A 19,993-nucleotide genomic window follows, 5' to 3' on the forward strand; every position below is an offset into this window, starting at 1 on the left:
TGGCTGAAATATACTGTTTCTGGCAACCTTGAAGTCATTAGCTTTGAGGGTATATGATTTAAGTTTAAACGTTTTGAAATGCTATTAGTGTTTTTAGATGTTCTTAAATGATTTAAATACGTTTTTCATTTCATTTTAAACTGCATTGTTTTGTTATTGTGTTGTTTGCCCCTGTGTTACTTTGGGAGAAAAAGCAAGCTAGAAATGTCATAAATAACTATTATTTATACTTATCTTTGTTTGTCACTTACTACAAAAAAAAAAATGTCTCAAAGTGACTTACAATTTTTTTAAAGTACAAATACCAAATTAAAATGCATCAAAAGATAAAAAACTAAAAGTGCTCATCCTGCCATAATATACAAAGGACACATCCAACTAAAAGATGAACACCAATTGTGAGCAAAATGCATGGGTAAATAAAAATGTTTTCACCTGGCACCTAAATATTGACAATGCCAGGCTCATCTCTCTGGGGAAAGCATTCCACAGGCAAGGAGCCACCACTAAGAAGGCCCGGCCATGCATTGATACCTTCCACAGCCCCCCTGGAGGGGCCACACAAATAAGAGCCTCAGATGATGAACACAGGGTCCGGGTAGGTTCATGTAGGGGCAGTCAAAAACATCTGGAGAGTACCAGGTTGGTGCAGGACTGCAGGAAGGTCTGTAATGGTTCCAGAAATCTGTAAAAATGTCCCCTGTTGCTGGGGGCACAGTGATGGTTTGCATGCACATAACTCTGTGGCAGAACAAATGCTTTGCTTGCATAAGGTCCCAAGTTCAACCCTCATCATCTCCAGTAAAAAAAAAAAAAAGCATTTCAGAACATAGCCATCCCAATTAGTCAAATCTCTGCCCTAGCAACTGAGGGCAACCATAGCAACCGGGGGCAAGCAATGGGGTGTTGTGGCCATCCAAACGGTCCCGCCCCACCACAGGGAGGCAGTTTATGGTGATCTCACCACAACACATGCCCTCCATGATGGAGGACACAATTTGCTCCATCATGGGTCATAACTCTCTCCTTTCCCCCTTTGCTGCCCCCTTTTACTTCACCCCAAATTTCTTCCTTGGGTGATCATCTCCTTTTGCCTCATGCTTGCAGGGCCACCTCCAGAAAGTTGCCTTATTACCATTTCTATCTGACTCAAGCTGCTCCAGCAGCAAACTCATGGAAAATAAAAACCTATTGAATGAATGTGTTGCAACACATTTGTCCTTCCATTTACTGAAACAGTAAATCTGTTGTGTTTGGAGGGCCAAGCATCTCTTGTAGTTTTAAGAGCTTAGTTAAAGATGCTAGCGGTGAACAAGGTCAAATGATAATCACGAATCCAGATGCTACATTTACTATTTTGAGAGAGGAGTTAAGAAAGAGAGAGTAGAGAAATGAAAAGGAATCTACGGTACAGGAGGCAGTTTCAGTTAAATTCCTTGAACCTAACTCCTTTTCACACCATTAGGGGTTCCTAATTTGTGGGGAGTGAAGATTCTAATCTGAATTAGCAACCCTGAGTCGCTGAACTATGAAAAATGGTAGCTATTCCAGATTAATTAATAAGGGATAAAATATTACTGCCTTATCTACATTCCCCTAAATAGTACTTGTCCTCCATTAGGTCTTGCTGACTCCCACACTAGTTTTAAGCTGATGCAAGTCTCCAAGGTCAGGCCTGGAAACTTAAACGGAGGGCTTGCGTTTTATTTTATCACTTTCTTCCTCCAAGGAGCTCTTCCTCTTCCACAATTTATCCTCACAACAATCCTGTGAGGGAGCTTAGGCTGACAGACGGCGATTGACCCAAAGTCATTCAGTGAACTTCATGTCCTAGCAGAGATTTGAATCTGGATTTTCCAGATTCGTAGTCCAACATACTGTACTGGCTCTCACATTCTGCATCAAGGCAACCCAAATTCTGTAATGTACCGTATTTTTCGCTCTATAACATGCACCCGACCATAACACACACATAGTTTTTAGAGGAGGAAAATCCGTAGGCATGCCACCCGTAGGCATTCCCTCCATAACATGCACAGACATTTTCTCTTACTTTTTAGGAGGAAAAAAGTGAGTGTTATGGTGCAAAAAATACGGTACATAACTCATGTAAATGAGGGTCACTTGAATATATTTACATAGTGTACTTCGTTCTGCTTTTGCGAGCGATAGAAAGGAACTATGAAGAATACACACATTTTGGCCCTAATGGTCGGAAGACCCATTCTGGCTTTTGAAATTTAATCAGATATTGCCTATACGTTTTCAAGTCTATTTCTGCAGTTTTAAGGTCTAGATCTTAGCAAGGAAATCCATATGGCTTAGTCAGCAGGTGGTATAAACCCCAGTCTGCAATCGGTCATGAGCTTTCCATGGTCGCATTCAAACACAGAAATTGGTACTGTTGCACATTGTTCAGCCTCAGGAAAATATTAGGGTTGTTAAGAAAGAAAGAAAGAAAGAAAGAAAGAAAGAAAGAAAGAAAGAAAGAAAGAAAGAAAGCTAGGCAAGAGAAGGAAGAGGCGGAAAAGGCTCCGCTGCATGACATAGGATGAGATTGGCTTTTGGTTTTCATTCAAAGCTGCCTCAGAGACTTATGTTGGTTGGGAAGTCAGGATATAAATGCTTGGAAGAGAGAGAGAAGAATGTTTGCCCTCCAGGAAACCAAAGCCATTACACGTTTACTGAAAGGGCGACTTTTGTGGCACATTGCTGCTTAAAGAAAAACACCCTTCTTATTCCTCTGACTTCCACTGTGTCCCCACAATATGGCACTCGTGACTCAGCTTTGAGGCTTGTTTTGTCCATTGTGCAAGCCATCTGCTCCTTTTGGCTGCCACCGGCCTTGCTGGCGAGATGTGCCTCTTGCCGAGGCGAGCTAAATATACAGCGAGAAATTCTCCTCCGTGAGCTGGCGGCACTATCGGTATACAGCTTGCAGCGTTGGGAAAGCCCCAAAGCAAATGATGCAGAATAGAATTATTCAATTATTAAAGAAGACATTCTTGTCATTGTTTGGGATAAGAGGTCACCATTCAATTAACACTTTTTTGTCGCTGATTAAATATTTGCCTTATCTGAGTAAACCCATACGGCGTGGCATTACTTTCTCAACGTCATTGCTTGGCGCACAAGTAAACAAGCATCAAGCGCACAGAAAAAAGGAAGAAAAAAAAACCCACCACACGCACACACCCAGGAAAGTCTGAGCAAACAACCAGCACAAACACATTGGGGGCAGATTTTTAATTTATTTTTTTCCTCTGAACTTTCCATGCATTTTTTTTTTTTGTACAGTGCTGAGATCCTGAAGAAGACATTTATTTCAGCCTGGCTCGCTATTCCAGACCCCAGGAATGTTTTGCTGGTTCATCTCAGGGCCACTTGGCCCAATCCAGACCCTGCAGTTGAAAATAGGGACTTGCTTGTAATTGTGACTCTCTATTTAGTGCTGTTCTCAGAGAGCTGTTGGTTTTTGTAGCGCACCAGTCACCAACAGGGTGCCTGCGGGCATCAGTGCAGCCACTAGTACAACCTATAGCACCTGATAAAGTAAATATTGCCTCATAAACCCTCAATACACCAGAGACTGTTAGCTCTTCCTGCTCAGTTCTTGTTTGCACTGTCTCAGCCTCTCTTACACTGAAGCCATTATGCCGCACACGATGGCAACCATTTTGAGATGTGCAGCACCCCCACGGCAGCCATTTGGTGACTGGCACCCACAGCACTCTCAAATCCCCAAATGTGCTCACTCCCCCCAAAAATATTGACAACCCTTGTTCTAGCACAATGAACTGAATATTGTATTGGTTATTTAAATACAGTCATACCTCATGTTATGTTTGCTTCAGGTTATGTCCTGCGGTGACCCACAATTACCGGAAAGGGTTACTTCCAGGGTTCCCTGCTCACGCATGCGCAGAAGCGCAAAATGACGTCATGTGCAGAAGCAGCAAATCGCAACCAGCCTGTGTGCAGACGCGCCGCTGCAGGTTGTGCTCTTTTCATGTTGCAAACAGGCCTCCGGAACGGATCCTGTTCGCAACCAGAGGTACCACTGTAGTCTGTGGTTTTAAGTCTTAATGATTTTCCTAAAAAAGGCTTATCAGGCACACGAGTCAGGAAGCTAGACAATAACTATTATATCTTACTCACAAATGGTATAGCAACTGGAAATGCCTGATTCTATCAATTCGCTGCTGTGTCTTTCCCCGAAGCCTCACCAAGTAATTTTATGGAATGACAACTAATGCTTTCCCTGAAATGTGACCCAGGCATTTTATGAACTTCTCATTCTATAACTGTAGAACTGTGGAACGGGCTTTATTGTCTTTAGTCTGTAATGTTTTGTATTTTATTCTACCACCCCCAGTAATCCCCCCCCCCAGAAAAGACAATAGCAATGTTGTGGTACATACACAGAAGACACTGGGTTCAAGCCACACCATGTCTTGGTCGCACTGGGAGAGACTCCTGTCTGGCACCCTGGAGAGCTGCTGCTGATTAGTATTGGAAATACTGTGTTAGATGAACCAATGGTCTGACTCAGTCCAAAAACCCCCCAGCTTCCTATTTTTGTTGCAATGTGGTTTATAAACAAACAAACCAATAAATTTGGCAATGAGCTTCCATCTGATGCTGCTGTTGTGGCAAACCAATTTTGAATGCAGAAATTGCCATAGAGGGACTTATAAATAAACTTGACTGTGTTCAACTGTTAAAATTCCCATTCTCATACCAACGCCTGAGCTGTTTATTTCATTTTGCTGAAGGATCTATTTATGGAAATATTTATAGGCCACAATATCATTTAAAAAGTTTAAAGTGGTTTACAATCTGATACCTACTCTGCTCTTTACTTTCACTTTGCAGCTGTGTTCGCACCCAGATCATATATGTTGCTTCCCCGCAAGAAACATGGGAACTATAGTTCACCCTCACATAGCTGCAATTCCCAGAACCCATAACAAACTACAGTTCACAGGATTCTTGCGGGGAAGCCATATTGTTGAATGTACTTTAAAAGTATAGTGTAGTGTTCACCAAGTGAACTTTGAAGAAGCTCTTATATTTTTGTCAGAGATCCACACTTTTGAAGAATCGTTTTGGAGGAAGCCCTTCTCAGTCTGAGGGCCACATTCCATTCTGGGCAACTTTCCAGGGGCCACATGCCAGAGAAGGGCAAAGCCAGAGGCAAAAGAGGCAGAGAAATGAATGGGGATTTCATCTTTGTACAGGAAGCTATTTTCTTTACTCTCACCCCCTCCCCTCTATCCAGGCAAGAAAGAAGCATGATCAGAGTTCAAGGACAAATTCCAGCCAGGCAAAAACATTCAAAGCACAGCTGGTGAGGGGTGTGGCTTAAGAAGGGGTATGTCCTGGGGAGAGCCCCAAGACCCAGAAAGAGTGGTCTGATGGGGTACACTGGCCACCTGGGTTTGAGGGTCCCCATCCCTAGGAAGATTATTTATTTGTTTATATCCAGGGCTTTCCCCCCAGCCAGGACTCAGTTCCAGCACCTCTCAGGGGGGCACCATTGCCATTATAAGAGAACAAGGGAGACATTCATGGGGAGTCCCAGCACCTCTTTCCCCAGAAAAATAGCACTGTTAAAACCCACCTTTCCCGCAGACCAGGACTCAAGATTGGCAGTGGTGTATAAAATGGGGGCAAGCTGATTTTTTTCTGGTACACTTCTCTGCTCTCGCTGATTTCCTCATTTAGGAACCCCAAATAAGCTCCCAATGAACTCCAGTGTTCCCTAGGGTGCAATTTATAAACACAGGGGGTTGATTAACACTGAGCCAAACCATCGTTCCATCTAACTCAGCATCTACACCTGTCAGCCACAACCTGGTGCTTTCCAGATCTTTTGGACTTCACCTTCCATCACCACTAAAAATTGGCCATGATGGCTGGAGAGCTGTAGACAAAAACACCTGGAGGACTCCAGGTTGGAAGAATCGTAGCATGAGAAGAGTCTGCTGGATCAGGCCCATCTAGTCCACCATCCTGTTCCTACGGTGGCCAACTGGATGCCTGTGGGAAACCAGCAAGCAGGATTTGAACACAGTACCCTCCCCTCCTGTGGTTTCCAGCAACATTTAGAAACATTGCAGCCTCCATCAAATTATCCAATACTCTTTTACAGTCATAGTTTAACTTCGCGGTATGTGAAGAAGTCCTTTCTGAATCTCCCAACCTTGGCACTGGTGGCATCCTCCCAGGGTTTTCCAGACTGCCAGGGATGGGACCTGGGATGTTCGGCAGGCAGAGCATGTGGCCTAACACTCAGAATGTAGGAGGCCTTTTTCATTTAACCTTTTTAACAGACGCTGGGGTTTTTAACAGACCTGGGACATTCTGCATGCGAAGCAGGTGCACTCTTACTGAACCATGGCCCTTTCTCTGTTTGAAAACCAGTACTGTAGATGCATCACAGCAAGGTCTACATCAGAGGCACTGTAAAACAAAGCCCTGTGTATTCCCAAAGTGCTCTGTTGCAGTTGTATTTCGGTGCAGCTGGAGTTTCCCCGCTGCCTTCCCCTCCTTTTCTTCTTGGCACTGCTCTAAAGGCCAGTCAGGTGTTTGCCCCATGTTCCTCTCAACAGTTAAAAATATACCTCAACAGTTGTCGTGGGAGAGATGGGAGGCAGAGTGCCTGAATGTTCATGGGCAAGCAGTCACATGCAGACATGTGTGCTAGGGAAAGAAATTGGTGCATCTATTTTCTTCCACTCAGGGATTTTAACTTCCAGAGGTCCTGAGGAAGGAAAAGCTCGACCCTGACAAGAACCTCAGCAACTCACAGTAACAATGGTTTAGCAAGACTTCCCCCACAAATGACAAATGGTGCACAGTCATAAAAATCACACAGAAACATATCATTGTTTACTTCAACTCGCTTGTGGGAACAACTCAGAGGCTGTGAAAGTAGGAGGTTAACAACAGGAAGATTTAAATGAACTATTGGAAATGACTATGAAAAGCAGTAGAGATATGAGATGATCAGAGCCTCACCCCCCGAACTTGGAGCATGGGAAGTCCCAATAAAAAAATTATAATTTGGCAGAATATTTGGATTATTTGATATGTATATGTATAATTTGGAATATTTGATTGGATTGCTAAAATGGAAAACTTAATAAAAATGATTTAATAAAAAAAGAAAAGAAAAAAAACGGTGCACAATCGAGGCAGGGGTTTATAAGGGACAGCAAGCAGTAAACGGGGACCACCTCTTCTAAACTGATCCCTGTTTGGTGATATAACAGCATGTGACTGGAAGGAAAGGAAAGGTTGTTTTAGACAGGGGCAAATCATCCCTCTCTTGCTTCCCACAGGAAGCTGGCATCCAGCTGTGAAGGCTTGTGTAGTCGCTGGTTCTGAAATGGATTCTTTCAGTCTGGTGGAGGAGGACTAGCATGAGTGAGTGCATGGAAGCAATATATCTAATTCCATAAAAAGGCTCGCTAGTAAAATGTTCAGGACTGGGAAATCCAGGAAGCTACTAGATGACCTTAGACAAGCCTCTCGCTCTCAGTCTATTTGCAGCATGGGAACAATATTTGTCTACCTTACTGGATCGTTGTAAGAATTACAGTCAGATAATGTATGTGGAGTGCTCTGGGCTCCCCAGGGCACTTTATAAATAATATTTATTATAGATTTCAGACTGAAGATTGTGGCTCTGCACTTGTAAAGTTGACATGAAATTTCTCCCAGCCCTTCCAAAATGCACATCTTTTCAACAAAATTTATTTAGGCATTGTGCTTACACGAACCAATATGCTGTACTCTTGCAAATAACGTGCATTCACACAAAATTTCAGACCTTTTGCACCGCACTGTATTAAAATTCAATCACCTATTTTCTTATGCTACTTTAGATATTGAATGCCAAACTGTCGCCATTCTTCTGATCAAACACAACAATATACTATATATAGATATAAACATGTATAAGCATAGATTATACCAATTCAGAACTGTAATGGGAATTGGGGTTGCTCGTGCGTAAGTTGCCTCTACTCTTGGCAAAGTTGCCTGGTTATACCTTTCCCTGGCTGCACAGCCCTTACTCCGCGGCTGTGTCAGTCACTGGCAGAATCCGTCAGTGGGCGTTTCCTGAACTTCTTCCAGCATAAAAGTTCTTTGACGCCAAGTCTCTGCCTAGCCTCCCTGCGCGGAAGTCTTCTGCGCAGGGTGGGCGTGGCCAGCGGAGGACCTGTGCTCTCCCCGCTAGTTTCTGTGGAAGAGTCCTGGAGACATCTCTCCGAAGCCCTCCCCTGCTCCCCTTTCTTCCTGGTGTCACGCTGATTTCCTTCCTCGGTGGATGAGTTCCCTCTCTCCCTGCTGGGTCCTTCTCCGGCATCGCTGGAGAGCCTTACCTCCACTCCTGGCTCCGATGGCAGTTCCCTGACAAGAACCTTTGTCCAGTACTGACTACAGGCTATCCTAGATTTCTTACAGGAAATATTTCCCAGTCCTATCTGGTGATGCTAGAGATTGGAACCTGGGACCTTCTGCTACTGCCGTTCCCTGAAATATGATGCACAAGATGCACCATATGCAGATTTTAAACAACAAAAACAACCCCCCCCCACCATGAGGCAGTGCAACTGTGAGAAAAGTATGCATACAAAATACTATCAAGACTTCAGTGAGGATGAGAAATTGATACTACGGAATGAACTAATGTGCAGCTACAGTCCTCTGAAATTTAAACTACAGATTCAGTTTTTCATGGAATTCAAGTGCTGAAGATGGAGACTCACAACTGCAAAATGACATTTCCACAACTGCGTTTTTACGTTTGCCCATCCTAAACCGAGACCTGCAATATAACATCTGTACAATACCGAAAGTAAGTTGTTTCCCTTATTTGGGTGAAAGTGACGCCCAAATTCAGAGTCCAATGTGAACGCACGTACAGAGTGAATTTAAAATTCTGTGAATGAACACACTAGACAAACATGCTTATTTAAATTTTAATGGAAATCAAACATAACAAGGCTGGAATCCCAGCCTTGAATGCTCTTGTGAAGTCCCAGTGTTTCCTATAGGGAAGGATTAACCCAAGTGTGTGCCTGTGTGAGGAAGAATCAGATGTGTATTGCATATATTACACCCATATTTTGCTTTTTCAATAATGAGTAGGACTTAGAGATTAGTACAATTCCTTTCTTTCAGTTATTTGAGTAGGCACCGTTAAGTGATGAATTACCTTTGTGTTATATCCAGAGATTCATTTCCTTTAATTCAGGGATGGGGACTCCAGATGTTGCTGACATCCAACTCCCATTAGTCCCAGGTAGCATAACAAATGGTCAAGTCAACCCTGATTTTCCTTGGACAGCAGCATTCTTTTCTTTTAGGTTGTTACCCCTTTCTGTTCAAGTTTTGCCTGCTCTTATCTGTAGCATTTCAAGCTTACACCTGCCCCTTGGGGAAGACAGAAGAGGATCTAACCTAAAGATGCCAGGCTCACTTCTCTGTAGGTCATGTTTACACAAAGAACTAGAAAGCTAAATGTATTTTAGGCACACCTTACCATTGCTTCAAAATTCCAAATTTTTAAACTTGGTTGCAACACCTCCTAAACCCGAGGCTCTCCCCCACTCCAATGGAAGAGTCAACATTATAGGAACAGGGTACCTGGGCTCATTCAATACACATTGAATGGATGGATAGCTGAGAAAATTCTGCCAGAGTTGGGAGAGGTGAGAGAAGCAACACCTGAAATCCTTCTTTCCCTTAACAGGGATAGGGGACCTGTCACTTCCCAGATGTTGTTGGACAACAGCTCCCTTCATCCCTGACCACTGGCCATGCTGTCTGGGACTGATGGGAGCCCAACAACATCTGGAAGGCCTCAAGTTCCCCATCCCTGTTTTGGAGGTTCTTGCAGCTTCTGGAGCTGACAAACTGATGCTGTGAGAGCCTGTCGACAACTCTTGTGTAGTCACAGGTAGCTAGCTCTCTATTAGAATGTAATTGATGGACAGCCAAAGAAAACAGAATCATGAGTCAATCAGACCTCCAAGTTCAAGCAGTTTGCATGAGCCGCCTCAATTCATATGATTCCCAACAGATTATAAAACAGCATCCTTTTTTTGTTTTAAATGCCTGTGTAGCTTCCCCAGTGTGGAATTATTAGAGCTCCCTTCTGCTTTCTCAGTTCCTTGGCATGAGGTTGCCGCTCCAGCTGGGGCTGATAAGCTGACTCCTCCATTCCTCGTAGCATCCTAGTGTGAGGCACAATGAGGTCGGGGAATAAGGGAGGGGAACGATGGCGAGAAAGAGAGCCATGATTTTCTCATGGCTGGCAAATGGGAGGCTGTTGTTAGCCAGGGAGAAGTGCAGCCATTCTCAACCAGGCTAGTTCTCTGTCTATGTATAGCTTGACTGAGATTTTCCCCAGAAGCAGCAGAAAGGATCTCCCTTTTCTCTACCGTCATCTAGATTGCATCTCTCAAAATATCAAGGAACAGAGCAATCACGACGATGCAAATCACACCAGATATCGTGTGTCAAAGGTAGGAATGGACCAATCTGTCCATTTGGGTTTCTCAGGTTCTCACTTTTCCAGTCTGAAGTCCAGTTCTCCACATTTCAACATCAGGCTGCATTTCTTTTCCAAAGGCCTCATCAGCCTTTCAGTGCAAATTTCTCCTAACATATACCTGCTTGTACGTAATTCTGCACTATATAGTAAAGCAATTTCCCCTAATGTAACACAACTTGGTGAGCTATTTTCACTCATATATGCATACTTCCCCCTAGTATATGCATTTTTGAGCACGTTACTTGGCTGGAGAAGAACTGCATTGCAAACTTTGGAGACGGGCCCATTTCAAAAGATGACTACTGTGTTTCAGTTTGTCTGTTGTTTTGCAAATTGCAATTTGGGTAGGTTCACCTTTAAATGAAAACTGAATAAAATCTCTCCGCTTCTAGTCAAAGGTAAGAGAAACAGAGAACGAGGTGGAAGCAGCACCCGAAATTCCTGGCCCCGATCAGTAATGCAGACTATGCTTAAATGCTTCATTCCAGTGTTGTAATATTAGATCCTTTGGGACCTAATATCTTGCATGTGACAGAGTAGAGGCAGCCCAATTCTAGCGTCGCAGTGGGGAGACAAGAGCCCCAGCACCCTGGAGCCAGAATTGAGCATGGGGTTTAATATTCATCTTTTTTCTCTCTCCCAGAGACGACTTATTCCTCTCTCTCTCTGTAACACGAATCTGAGTAATTAACAACTTGAGAAAAACATTAGCAAGCTGCCTTCAACAAAGCTGGCAGCAGAGTGGAATTTTTAGCCTGCTGTATCATTTTCCAGTGGGGAGCAACCTCACCATGAACACAGATGATGACTCTTCTATTTCAAGCTGCTGGGATTAATTCTGAACCATGACGAATTTCACACTCTCACTTGCTCTCTCTCGTTCTCTCTCTCTCTCTCTCTCTCTCTCTTAGAAAACGCATACTTAATGCCAAGTTGCTGTGGAAAAATCCCTGACCGGAGTTTTCCACTGTTCCTACCCAACTCCTGCGAGATGCAGCCCTTTTCCGGAGCCCCCTAAACGCAGTTTAGTCGGCGAGTTTAGCCGAAATCGACCCCTTTGGCTTTAAAGGAAAACCCAAGAGCATCACATTTATGAATAACCTGCACTTTGCTGATTTTGTGCAATCTGTCCCCTTTGCACTGACACTGCTGACACTGACTTCATGCTCCCCGCCCTCCCCACTGCCTTCAGATTAGATGCGCAGGTGGAAAATTAGAGGAAGTACAAGATGTGTCTCTTTTTCCCATGCGCACGGAGCCTGCTTTGCTTTTTTTACTTCCCTAGGTGTAAAAGGTCAAGAGCAAAACAGCTGCAAAACAGGCTATGTTATACAGCAGAACACTTCAATCTTTTCAGTAATAATAGTAATAATAATAATAATAATAATAATAATAATAATAATAATAATAATTTTATTTATACCCCGCCCATCTGGCTGGGTTTCCCCAGCCACTCTGGGCAGCTTCCAACAAAATATTAAAAATACAGCAAACATTAAAAACTTCCCTAAACAGGGAACATGGGATTCACTTTTAATTTTCTTCTCTTCACGTGCCCTTTCTGCCTATCACTTTCCTATGCTTCTCTTTCTTTGCCTGAGTTGCAGACTCCATCTCTCTCTTCTAACAAATAACAATTTCTTAAGAAAAGAAAAGAAAAGAAAAGAAAAGAAAAGAAAAGAAAAGAAAAGAAAAGAAAAGACACAATGAACATGATTAGGCCACTGGAGCGACCTGCTTTAGGTTGTGTGTTGGGTGGCGGTACACAATCCAGTTTATTTATTGCAATATTTTCATTCGAAGTCCCCCGTTGGGCTCATCAGTTTTTCTCCAACTCTCCTAATAGTAGAACCAGGGATCCTCCAATGAAGCTAAATTATGGGAGATTCAGGACAGACAAAATGAAGTTGTTCTTCCCACAACACAGGGTTAAACCATGGAATCCACAAACACAGAACTGGAGTGATAGCCATCCACTCAGACAACTCTGAAAGGAGATTCATGGATGATCGTGATGGCTATTATGCTATTTCCAGTATCAGAGGCAGGCTGCAGAGGCAACAGCCAGGGGAACAGGAGTGGGAGAATTCCGGCTGTCCTAATTGTGGACTTCCCATATGCATCCGGTTGGCCACTGTGTGAATGGAATGCTTGAACATGGCTACACTCACACTTTATCCCGTTTTCATAATATCTCCACTGGGACATACAAATCAGGATGAATGCTCAATAACTGTTTTTAGTGCTTTCAGTTCTTCTTAAGATCCAAATAACGATATGTGAGAAGTGCATGCTCTTAAGCTGAGTTTTCTTAAGATATTTACAAGTATCCCAGTCAAAATAACTTCCAAATGAAGTTTTGGGTTTCTTGAAATATAACATTTAAACCGCATTAAGAGATTTGAACTTTATCGCAATTCTCTCCTAAACAAATATTTCAGTTCAATTACTTTTGCGTACTGGACAAACTTTTCAGATATTTGTACAGTATGTAATATTAACATGTTAGTTTTTAATTACTAAATGTAAGCCCTATTCAGCTTATATCCAAGTTGGACTTTTCCTGCCCCCAGGATGAACTGTCATCAGCTGCTTTGTGGAAAGGATCCTGGTGACTTTTAACATGTGAATATTGTTTATTGTATTTTTAAGATTTGTAATTTAGAGCTACCTGTAAACCACCTTAGAAGGATTTGTATCATGAAAAGTCAGGATATAAATAATTGTAATAAAAGTCAAATATATGTCCCTGATCAGATCTCCATTGACTGGCAGAATCCCATCCCTCAAACATTTCCCAATCTGAAATTTGTACAAAACGTAACGAAAACAAAAACAACCCAAGCAATTCCTCCCAAAGACCCTTACCTGACCATTACCACAGAACCTCCAAATGTCCCTATTTTCCAGGGACAGTCTCAGATTTACAGATAAGCATTTGTTGTTTTGCATTGTACAGTCCTTTGCCTGGGATTTTCCAAACCACTTGTAAACAAAGAGTTCTTAGTTCAGTGCCAGAATGTCTCTCCTCGGAAAGAGTTGCTAACACATATTTTATTTTTCCTTACAAGAATGTTTGTTGAACTGGTTTTAATATTATTCATTAGATAGCCGTTTTGTGTGGGTCACCACTTTTGCTATACAGTGGTACCTCGGGTTACATACGCTTCAGGTTACACACTCCGCTAACCCTGAAATAGTGCTTCAGGTTAAGAACTTTGCTTCAGGATAAGAACAGAAATCGGGCTCCGGTGGCACAGCAGCAGCAGGAGACCCCATTAGCTAAAGTGTTGCTTCAGGTTAAGAACAGTTTCAGGTTAAGAATGGACCTCTGGAATGAATTAAGTACTTAACCTGAGGTACCACTGTATTTTCAAATGTATATTTATTGTTGGAATTTCAATTGATTCTGATTGCACTTATATGAGATCGTAATGTTAAATTGTTAGAAGCACATAGGCACTAGAAGGGTGACATTGCAGTATCTAAATAAATAAACTGTAATATAATTTATTGTGGGTGAGTTCTTATTTTGTCACCTGTTTATCGGGCCAGCGTATTATACTTATTTATTTGTCTGGAGTACAAATGTGTGCTTTGCACAATTAAGAGAGTGTGATTGTGAGACGACTGTGTAGCTCAAATTGCTGAGCTGCTGGTCTCTTGGGACTGGCACGGTTTCTCATTATTCCAAGCCTTTGCTCAGCACCCATCACTGGGAGTACCTCTGAAAGGTCATGTGGTTTTGAGAGGGAGTAATTAACATTTCCTAACTTTAATGATCAAATGCCCAGTGACCTCTTCAGCGCTGGGATTTTAAATGACAGAAGCAGAGTAAAATCTAGCCAGGAAGCTGAGAAGCGATATATTGCCAGGTGTTCCAAAGCTCTCATTATGAGAAAGTTACAGAGCAACCCATACTTATGACTACTCAGATGTAAGCCGCATTGATCTCAATGGGATTTACTCACACTGCTAAGTCTATACAGGCATTCCCACCCGCCTTATACGTGATCGAATTGTGCTTGACTGCATATATGTGCGGTGCTGGGAAATAATTGAAAAACTCAAACCCAGAAATGGTGTGAGGTTGCTGGAGAGTCCTTGTGGCTCGTAGGTCAGCCCAGAGCCCAAAGGGGACATTGGTGGAGACCTGAGGTGCAGCAGGACCTTGTTGACGCTGCTCAGCCTCTCTGCCTGAAAGCAGATTTGCAGGGTAGTTGAGAAACAGCGGCTGCTTCCCTGCGCATCCCCCAGTCTCCAGCCGACCCCAGAACTTCAATTCTAGTTGGGGATATTTTCTAATAAGGTACTTTTGGTATGAATTGAAGAAAGAGTGGCAGAGAGGGCATTTAAAGGGAGTTTAAAGGTAAAGGAACCCCTGACCATTAGGTCCTGTCATGGCCGACTCTGGGGTTGCGGCGCTCATCTCGCTTTATTGGCTGAGGGAGCCAGCATACAGCTTCCGGGTCATGTGGCCAGCATGACTAAGCCGCTTCTGGTGAAATCAGAGGAGTGCACAGAAACGCTGTTTACCTTCCCGCTGGAGCGGCACCTACTTATCTACTTGCACTTTGATGTGCTTTCAAACTGCTTGGTTGGCAGGAGCAGGGACCGAGCAACGGGAGCTCACCCCGTTGCGGGGATTCGAACCGCCGACCTTCTGATCAGCAAATCCTAGGCTCTGTGGTTTAACCCACAGCACCACCCGCGTCCCAAAGGGAGTTTAGATGGTGCAATTTCACTAACGTGCAGAATGTAACCCAGGCTTCCTCAACCTCGGCCCTCCAGATGTTTTGAGACTACAGTTCCCATCATCCCTGACCACTGGTCCTGCTAGCTAGGGATCATGGGAGTTGTAGGCCAAAAACATCTGGAGGGCCGAGGTTGAGGAAGCCTGATGTAACCCCTGTGTAAGTGGGGAGACTGCAGCCTTGCTTTAAAATTTATTAAGCCAGTCCTGCTGTGATGGGGCCCTGGACCGCTGCTCCATTGTCCTTCTTTAATGGCACTACTGATTAAACTGAAGGTTGGAATACAGCTGACAGGGGCGTACAACTGATGTATAGAGTACGCCATGCATCATAACACTGAGTCAGACCCTTGGCCCATCTGGCTCAGAATTATCTAATCGTACTGGCAGTAGCTCTCTGGGGTTTCAGGCAGGGAACATACCCAGCCTGACCTAGAGATGCTGGGGATTGAACCTGGGGCTTGGTGCATGCAAAGCAGATGCTCTACCATTGAACTATGGTCCTTCCACATGTATAAGCAGACCTTCAAATGAATCTTTAAACCTGAAGTATACCTGGAGGAGCATCTCCACCCCTATCGTTCAGCCCGGACATTGAGGTCCAGCTCTGAGAGCCTTCTGGTGCTTCCCTCAGTGAAAGAAGTGAGGTTACAGGGAACCAGGCAGAGGGCCTTCTCGGTAGTGGTGCCCTCCTATCAGATGTCAAGGAAATAGACAACTATCTGACTTTTAGAAGACATCTGAAGGCAGCCCTGTTTAGGGAAGTTTTTAATGTGTGAAGTTTTATCGTGTTTTTAATATCCTGTTGGGAGCCACCCAAAGTGGCTGGCGAAACCCAGCCAGATGGGCAGGGGGAATTATTATTATTATTATTATTATTATTATTATTATTATTATTATTATGTCCATCTATACATCCAATGAATAGTCTGACAATAAAAAAGAAATCGTTCCAAAATAAGACCACTGCTGTAGTGTAATTATGAAAGCATCAAAGTATGTATATTGTGCTCCTCACCCAGGGCTCCAATTAAGCCCCTTGTATAGTTGAGACTATGCAGATTGCTTCCTTGTGGCATTAGACAGGACTAGAGTGCAGTGCACTAGGAATCATGGTTAATCCAGCCCTGCACTTTAGACATACAGACAAAATGCCTATTTATATGATGATGAGAGCTGATATTGCTAAGCAGGGGGGAAACACCTCCTACATTTCTGTAGGGACAGTAGCATCAAATATTACAGAATGGATGAAAACATCACAGGGTGGCTCAAGATATAAATCCAAGGTATTTATAGAACGGTCCTGCTGCTCCAGAACAATCATTTCCATGTAAGTCAAGAATCTTTAGCTGTGCTAAGAAGCTAAAATTCCTCCCATCATACATAGGGAGAAACAAAAATTCACTTTGACACTAGCCTAAATTCTATGCATTGATCACAGATATCTCCTTATGAACTTTTAATGTTCTATTAGGCTAGATTAACTCTTTCATTTTATTTATTTGAGGCTCTGCTAGTCCCCTCTTCATTAAATCCAATACAAGGGTGGGGCATAACATAACTCACAAAACATAATAAAACCTCATTATCTATAAAATGAATATGACCTTTAAAGAACAACAGCAGCACGTTCAGCAAGGGCAGGGCTCATCTCCAACAATAACCATTTAGCTGAAAGCCTCAGTGAGTGAATAAATATGTTTATAACGGGTGCCAACAACTCCACCAGGGTCTTCATATCCCCTCCTTCTCCCCATCATCTGTGCCCTGAGTTTCAAACACAGCAGTTGTTGGACTAAACTAAACTGGCTTTTAAACTCAATAAGTAATATGGGTTGCAATTCATCTTCATTAAAAGCGGTGGGGTTTATTGCCTTCACTGGGCTAGCAAATATAATAGTCAGTGGTACTGTTAAATCCACCAGCATCTTTGTGCAAACTTCCTGTAGTCTTTCTGGCTTGAATTTGCATGGACTGTCCAGGTATTTATTCGTTCCTTCCTTATTCCTCCCAGTATTTTCAAGCTGACTTTATAAAGCAGGGATGGGGAGCCAGTGGCCCTCCAAACATTGATGGATTCCCTCTCTCAACAACTCCGTAGCCAGCATGGCCAGGGGTCAAGGAATGATGGGAAATGTAGTCCAGGAAATCTGGAAGGCCACAGGTTAGCACCCAACTGGCATATGTTGATGGAATAAGGAGGGGAGGCTAGTCAAAGGATAATTTCTGTTAATACCTAGGAAACCCAAGTGAAGTCAGCTCACTGGGGAATTAGTATTACAGACTATTATAGTTTTACAAGTTTCTGCCCTTCCCAAAAGAAATGTTGGCAAAAGCAATTTTTCATTCTGTTTCAAATCAGCTGTAATGGGCCCTAATCTTTATTAGGGCCCAGTGAAATGTCATAAAATGAGCAGGCTTTTGATTTCACCAGAAAAAAAGAAGAAGAAGAAGAAAAAAATGAAAAAAAAGAAAAAAAAAATCCAGGAAGAAAGAAGGGGGCAGGGAAAAAAATATAATGAAAAGAAAATTGATGGGCATCAAAAGTGTAGCTTGTAGCAATCTTAAGAGCGAATTGGAGAGGATGCTTCTCTTATCCATACCTGATGTACAAAGTTCATAGGAGTTCACCAACTACTATCAGCAAGCCCCTTTCCCTTGGACTGGGAGTGGAGGTCCTGCATCTGGTGTTGAGCCAAAATAAATAAATAAAAATAATTTGCATGGAAATAATGACAGGAGTCATAATTTCGATTAAACTCAGAACTAAGCATAATCTATAAAAGAGTTACTAGCTTTTTTGTCCAGCGGGACTCTTGGGTCATTAAAAAACTACAGGGCAAGCTAAAAATTCAGCAGGTAAAACATTTCTCCTGGTCTTGAGATGAATGGTAAAGGGAAAGCTTCAGCTGCTAAATTTCTTCCTGTCATGCAGCTGTTAAAAGCACAAGGGCAATCAGTAGATACACAGTGCACTGTTCACTTAAACTGGCCAATGTAGTGAAAAACTGAACTCCTGACTTAGGAAAATGAAGTCCTCTTGTGGTGGGGCTAGGCTGAGCCCTGATAGGACTCCGATAGGTTATCCACCCTCATTAGAACCAAAGGCTAATAGGAGTTGCAAATGACTGCTCTTTTTTTTTAAAAAATGTATTTTTATTAAAGATTTTCTTGGTTTACAAAAGTATGTGCAATGTCTCTTTTTCCCCCAAGTAACATTTTTTACAGATCAGTTTCATTTGTTGAGACATTAGGAAGAAGAGGGGGAAAGAGGTGGAGGGGGGTGAGTGGGGTTGGGGTTGGGTGGAGATGTTTCTATTATACTTAATATATGCGGGGTTTGGTGTCAGCGTTGCTTGTGCAGGTTCTCTGCTGTTCACCTTGTGTTCCTTTGGTGGTGAGAGAGGCTGGGGTTCACCTAGGGTGTGGTTATTCATTTGTGGTTGGCTGTGGTGGTCTTTGTGTCAGTGGGGTGGGTGGGTGTTTTGGATCAGGTTAGCCATATTGATTTGTATGCTGTTGGTGGATTTTTGTCGTTGTCTTGTTGGGCTGTGTATGTCATAAAGGGGAGCCATACCGGGGTGAAGGCATCTTCTGTTTGTCCCCATGTCAGTTTCAGTTTATTCGTTAATTTTTCTAGTAAGGCTGTTTCCCATACTATGTAGTACCATTGGTCCATGCTTACTCCTGATAGGTCTCTCCAGTGTCTGGTTATGGTGTTTCTGGCTGCTGAAAGTAGGTGGGTTATGAGTTCTTTGCGGTGTAAATGGGCATTACTGTCTTGGCAAATGACTGCTCTGAACTTTGTGTCTTTGGCCCACATTATCCCAATAATGACCGCTGTACAGAAAGGCAAGCATGAACACTCTTGGAAAGCAATTCCACACCATGTTTTGGGAATCTTTTCCGACATGTGCAGGGCCCCTGCTGTGTGAGGAAATAGCACTTGACAAGTTGTTCCCTTGGCTCATGTTGCAGCTTTGGAGTGCCAGCATATGCTTATAAGGCTTAAGGTAATGTGAGAAAGCTCGTTTGAACCCTGAACATCTGCCCTAGGAATCCAAAATTCTGATGCATCTTTTAGGAAGTGCAGGAACTGTAACCTTGGTGGTGGAGGTGATGGGGGGGCAGAAGTTGTACACACAGTCATACCTCAGGTTGAAGTAGCTTCAACTTAAGTATTTTCAGGTTGCGCTCTGTGGTGACCCGGAAGTAACGGAGTGCGTTATGATGTCACACGCGGAAGCGGCAAAACACGACCCGCGCACTCGCAGACATACAGTCGCATCTTATGTTTACTTCAGGATGCGAACAGGGCTGCGGAACGGATCCCATTCGTATCCAGAGGTACCACTGTATTAGATTGGATGGAATCAAAATGAACAGACCCAATGCTAACCTATGTCCATTAACTGCAGTAGGTATACTCTGAGTAGAACTTAGCTGGATACAACATTATAATTTTAAAATAGAACTACAATGCATCTCATAAGAGTAAGGGACATGACCAGGGGAAGTGTGTGGCAGCTCAGACTACTGCTAAGGAGCTCACTACTAACAGCCCCTCCTGCTCTCCCTTCTTAAAGGTAAAGGTAAAGGGACCCCTGAGCATTAGGTCCAGTCGTGGCTGACTCTGGGGTTGCGGCGCTCATCTCGCTCTATTGGCC

The 19,993-nt window shown here is 43.2% G+C and overlaps 1 protein-coding gene across 6 annotated transcripts in view; it reads right to left on the reverse strand.

Annotated features, from left to right (window-relative positions):
• PKNOX2 (PBX/knotted 1 homeobox 2) overlaps positions 1 to 19,993 on the reverse strand; it is a 438,447-nt gene that overhangs the window by 40,139 nt on the left and 378,315 nt on the right. The window lies entirely within an intron of this gene.

Source organism: Podarcis gaigeae (genome assembly GCF_964106915.1).
Source record: "Podarcis gaigeae genome assembly, chromosome: 15".
Lineage (NCBI taxonomy): Eukaryota > Metazoa > Chordata > Lepidosauria > Squamata > Lacertidae > Podarcis > Podarcis gaigeae.